Here is a 6,222-nt window from a genome sequence, read left to right on the forward strand (position 1 = left end):
AGTTACGAAAGTATTTTAGGCAAATTGAAGGCAAACAGGGGAGGTCAGAGTAAAAGCAGATGAAAGTACACAAAGGGGAGATACTAGAAGAAACGTTGCGTTGGAAAATGTTCCAAGGTAGTAGAGTATCAATAGTTATGTGCTCAGCACGGACTGAGAAGGTCCCATGTCCATAAGACATTATATCCTACATGCCTGCTGTGGCCTGGATTCCACCATCAGAATAGTGTTTCTTTCTTTCTATTTATTTTTTTCTTTTTTATTTAGAGATAGGGTCTCACTCTGTTGTACAGGCTAGAGTGCAGTGGCACTATCACAGCTGACTGCAGCCTTGAACTCCTGGGATCAAGCAATCCCCCCGCCTCAGCCTTCCTAGTAGCTGGGACTACAGGTGCACATCACCACAACTGGCCCATTTTTGTGTTTTATTTTTGTTTTTTTGAGACGGAGTCTCACTCTGTAGCCCAGGCTGGAGTGCAATGGCGCACTGCAACCTCCGCCTCCTGAGTTCAAGCAATTCTCCTGCCTCAGCCTCCTGAGTAGCTGGGACTACAGGCTCATACCACCATGCCCAGCTAATTTATGTATTTTAAGTAGAGACAGGGTTTCACCATGTTGGTCAGGCTGGTCTCAAACTCCTGACCTCAGATGATCCTCCCGCCTCGGCCTCCCAAAGTGCTGAGATTATAGGCGTGAGCCACTGCGCCTATAAGTCAAAAGTTAGCTGGGCTAACTTTTTAAACTTTTTGTAGAGACAGGGTTTCACTACATTGCCCAGGCTTGTCTCGAAGTCTTGGCCTCAAGCAATCCTCACACCTTGGTCTCCCAAAGGGCAGACCATTATTTCACTGGTAGAGATAAAAATTTAAAGATGTTATTGTGAGGGTTTTCATGATTAGGGGTAGGACTGAGTATGTGAGAACAGAATCAGCACATCCACAGGGATGAAAGAGGCCAGGACCTAAACCCTAAGCTAAGAAAGGTCTCCAAGGGCTCCCAGGCAGCAGTTCCCAAAGTGGATTCCCATGGGATGCCCCGTGAAGTAAGAGCTCCAGGGTCAGGGAAGGTTAGGCTCCTCTTGAAAAAGCATAACACATTTATCTATGGAAGGCTTGAAGACATTCTAAAAATTTAAAAACCTTTTAAACCTGGCCGGGCGCGGTGGCTCAAGCCTGTAATCCCAGCACTTTGGGAGGCCGAGACAGGCGGATCACGAGGTCAGGAGATCGAGACCATCCTGGCTAACACAATGAAACCCCGTCTCTACTAAAAATACAAAAAAATTAGCCGGGCGAGGTGGCGGGCGCCTGTAGTCCCAGCTACTCGGGAGGCTGAGGCAGGAGAATGGCGTAAACCCGGGAGGCGGAGCTTGCAGTGAGCCGAGATAGCGCCACTGCACTCCAGCCTGGGCGACAGAGTGAGACTCCGTCTCAAAAAAAAAAAAAAAAAAAAAAAAACCTTTTAAACTCAGCCCTCTGTAAATTTGCTTGATGACAGAAATCTCTGTTCACGTACCATCCTCTACTATTCCAAAGTACGGTGGGAAACAGCGCTTGACGGAATTAAGCTCAGTCACGGAAAGAGCACTGATGATGTCCCTACTCGTGCAGCACTGTTCTGAGCACCGGAGGAGAAGCACAGGATGTGGAAGACGAAGTCCCTGCTAGCTGGGCATGGGCCCCTCAAAACACATACCTGCCCAGGCTCAGGGTGTTGGCAGTGAAGCCTGGGGGCAGGGGAAGCCTGAGCTCTGTGCCCTGGAGCAGTCTAAGGACCTGGGAGGAAAGTAGAGCAGTGGGGTTTAAAACACAGGGATTCTGAGGCCAGACGTGGTGGCTCAGGCCTGTAATCCCAGCACTTTGGGAGGCCGAGGCGGGCGGATCATGAGGTCAGGAGATCGAGACCACCCTGGCCAACATGGTGAAACCCCATCTCTACTAAAAATACAAATATTAGCCAGGCGTGGTGGCACAAATCTGTAATCCCAGCTACTCAGGAGGCTGAGGCAGGAGAATCGAGTCAGAGGTTGCAGTGAGCCGAGATCACACCACTGCACTCCAGCCTGGTGACAGAGTGAGACCCCGTTTCAAAATAAAGAGGGGCGGGGGGAGGGGGGACATGGATTTTGGAGGGAAAAAATGAATAAAGGAAGGTGAGGAGCCTCTTGGGAAATTTTTTGCTGAAATGTGGTCCAGGACAGAGAAACAAATTCAAGGAGTCTTTGAGGACAGAACTCTTCATGGGCTGCAGGCCAGGCCACTGACCTGTGTGTGAAGTCTTTAGCATGTCAGAGACCATCCTTCCCTGGCTATCCCCAAGCCCCTGTCCTCGTCAACTCACCAGCATCCCATGGCTCAGCCATATCAGGCTGTTTCCAGAGAATTATCTAGCTTCACGCATGATGTTCCCTCTACCAATGACCCACCCACTGCCCTCCCACACTCCCCTCACCTCCTCTACACCTGACTAAGGCCTGTGCCCCTTCCCTTCTCAGAACCACCATCTCTGCCTCTTTGGGACTTGCCCAGACTCTCTTCTTGTCTTTGTGTATACATCTATTACAGTGTTTCTCACACTCAATTGTAATTTACTTACAAGAAATCTATCTTTGTTAATACAAGATAATATTCAAAAGGGAGGTTTTATTTCACTCATCTTTGTGTTCTCGGCAGTAACTACATCACGTAGGATACGGTGGTGCTTAGCAAATGTTGACTGAATGCAAGAACTACTCTTAATTTGATTAGGTTGGTGTAAAAGTAATTGCAGTTTTTGTTGTTACTTCTTGCAAAATTGCAAAAACCGCAATTACATTTGCACTAACCTGATAAAACGAACCTGATTTCAAAATGAATGACAACCAAGCATAATCAATTCACAAATGTGATTTTGATATATCTATTAATTAAAGAGCTTAGAATTTTTGAAATCCCGCGTCCCATAGGAAAACTGTTTTCAGAAACATGTAAATAGGATACCACATGCCTAAGAAACAGAACTATAAAGTGACTTCTCCATGTCTCAGACATCAGAAGAGACTATCTCTGGACACCATTGCAGGTATAGGAGCCATTACCTATCACAGACAGTTTCCCAGCTGGAGAATCTTGAGTTCTGACTAATCAGAGTCGGATCGTCTGGTCTCGCTGCTCCAAACAGCTGGTCTGTACACACATCGCACTCGTTCCTCCCAGTGGCAAAGTTCCAGTAGGGCAAAGCAAAAGACTCATTGCCAATGAGTCGCTAAAAGCAAAGGGCAGGCCTAGTCATTTAATCCATGCCATCAGATACAACAAGAAAGCATACAAGGCAAAGACTGATATGTATCTCAACCAAATGTCTACCAAGACTAAGAGTACCAGATGGATAAATGAAGAAACTGTGACATAAATCAGTGTGTGTATATTATATATACACAAAATACATATATTTTATATATATAATCAGTATGTGTATATTATATATGTAATATACATATATATACTGTATACAATGGAATATTATTCAGCCTTTTAAAAGGAGATCCTGCCATTTGCAACAACACAGATGAATCTAGAAGACATTATGCCAAGTGAAATAAGCCAGACACAGAAAGGAAAACACTGTATGATCTCACTTACATGTGGGATCTAAAGAAAAGAAGAAAAAAGGAAAAGAAACAATGAATACATAGAAAGAGAGCTACATAGTAGTTACAAGGGACTGGGAGAAATGGGAAGAAGTAGACTGAAAGGTACAAAGTTGCAGTTATGTAGGATAAATAAGTCTAGAGGTCTGAGACTATAGTTAAGGTGGTATTGTGTACTGGTAATTTGCCAAGAGAGTAGACCTTAGGTACTCTTACCACACACACAAAAAGAGGTATCTCTATGTGATGCTGGGTATGTTAACTTGCTTTAGTGCACTAATCACTTACCTTATATGAACATCAAGATAAGTATATCAAAACCCACATTGTATGGCTTAAATATATACAATAAATTTTTTTTAAAAAAGATAAAAGTACTAAATGCATAGTTTTGACCTACCTGGAGATCTCTTTCCAGACACAACAAATGGTACCTGTGCCAGGTAACAAAAGCAGGTCCTTGATGTGAGAAATCTATGGCCTTGTAGGGGCGTCCTGGTCCTGAAACAATTGGGAAACATATTAGAGATGACAGAATAGAATTTTTTAAATGTTAAATCTTACCTAGGCTGTATCTATAGAGCCAGTAAGTCCATGATGTTTTATAGTAGTAAGAAAAAAGCCTGTTGTTATTTCTCTCTCCAAAAGCAACAGCAATGACATGAATTTCAGAAGTAACTAGTACTTTTAGGATAAACCATCCTTTATCTATCAAAAGGTTGATTTCTAGCAGAGATCCAGGAAATTCAGGTGACTTTCAGCCCCCGATACATATTTAATTTGTAAGCAACAATCCATTCAGGTGAAATAAACTATCCAAAAGAATAGATCATTAAGACCTAAATGAAATATATTTGTAAAAGGCATTTGCTAGCCTATGCTTCACAAAGGTATAAATTTAAAAGGGAGGGATTAATAATATCGTCACTTCTACTGCACTTAGTCCTAATGCAGTATTTATGCAACCAAAAAGAACTTTCACGTATTTTGCCTCACCCATCAATCTGTTATAACTACTAGCTGACAAGCATTCTCGCTGAGACCAGAAGAGAGAAAAATACATTCAAGCCATTTAGGCTGGACACTGGAACTGCCAATTTTAGTGAAAAGCTCTGGACGATTTAATGACCTCCTTACTGCCTGGTCCATCCTTCTTCCCTTTTTCATAACAGCTTTGATAGTTATGTAGAAACTTTAGCTAACTTTAGTTCTTGTTCAAAATACCTATAATAACTTCAGAGAGTTGAACAGACATGAATATAAATTTAATTCCTAGCTATGACCAGAAACTATCATTTTCTTTTCCTCTTGAGAGACTACCCTCTCATAAAGCAAAAATTCCTCAGAGTGATTACAGGAAAACTATAAAGGTTTATAGCCAAAAGAGCCTCCTTATCTATCGATAAAGAAAGACAGATGCTTACCTGTAAGGCAAGTTTTAAAAGACTCACACTGAGAAAAGCACTGCTTTCCCTGATGTTGGCTACACAGCCCTGTTTCATGTTTAATCCAGAGCAAGGTTTCAAATTCTCAGAACCCAACCACAAGAGGGTATCAAGTGAACGGGAACAAGTGATGAGCAGAGGGATGAACGTGTCCAAATCAGAATCTCGCTCTTCAAAGTGAGCTTGATGTCTTCATTCATCCTGACCCCAATGAAGGACCCCAAAAATGGAGACAGGGGCACGTACAGCCATGCATTCAAGGACTGCTATGAGAAGAATCTAGGACAGAGTCAAGCCCTCCTAGAATACATTGGTGTCTGTGGCTTTCCTTTGACTGAAAAATAAGGACAAAGCTGAACCTACTTGATCCACGAAGTTTGTAACAGACAACTACCTCATTCCAAGTCCTATCCAGGCCCCCATTTTTTTCTCTCTTTTTTTTTTTTTTTTTTTTTTTTTTTTTGAGGCAGAGTCTCGCTGTGTCGCCCAGGCTGGAGTGCAGTGGCCGGATCTCAGCTCACTGCAAGCTCCGCCTCCCAGGTTTACGCCATTCTCCTGCCTCAGCCTCCGGCGTAGCTGGGACTACAGGCGCCCGCCACCTCGCCCAGCTAGTTTTTTGTATTTTTTTTAGTAGAGACGGGGTTTCACCGTGTTAGCCAGGATGGTCTCGATCTCCTGACCTTGTGATCCGCCCATCTTGGCCTCCCAAAGTGCTGGGATTACAGGCTTGAGCCACTGCGCCTGGCCACAGGCCCCAATTTTTAAGACCTAGAAGGGCAGGTCACCAATTTCTCAAGCATCCAACATGACTGTGTTGCAAATAGCTAAGCAGCAGAAACTCTACATTGCTCTGGCTAAGCTTGTACTTTTCCTTGACAATACAGCTCCAAGAAACTGGGGGGTTCTGGACCATGTAGGAGGACCATAAATGATTATCTGAATGTCAATCATGTGATAGACTGCCTAAAATCCACCCGAAGTTGATCTATCATGTGAGTTTAACAAGATACCCACTTCCAACATGAGCACTCTAATTCCGCACAAAGCAGCTTCATGTGCCTTGGCACATGTTCAGTTAATTCCTCTAATTTGGAGAAAAGGTCAGAGAGGGCTTCCATGGCCAGATTTGCAAATATTTTCTTCTGAAAT

This window comes from Macaca mulatta, chromosome 17, assembly GCF_049350105.2.
Source record: "Macaca mulatta isolate MMU2019108-1 chromosome 17, T2T-MMU8v2.0, whole genome shotgun sequence".
Classification (NCBI taxonomy): domain Eukaryota; kingdom Metazoa; phylum Chordata; class Mammalia; order Primates; family Cercopithecidae; genus Macaca; species Macaca mulatta.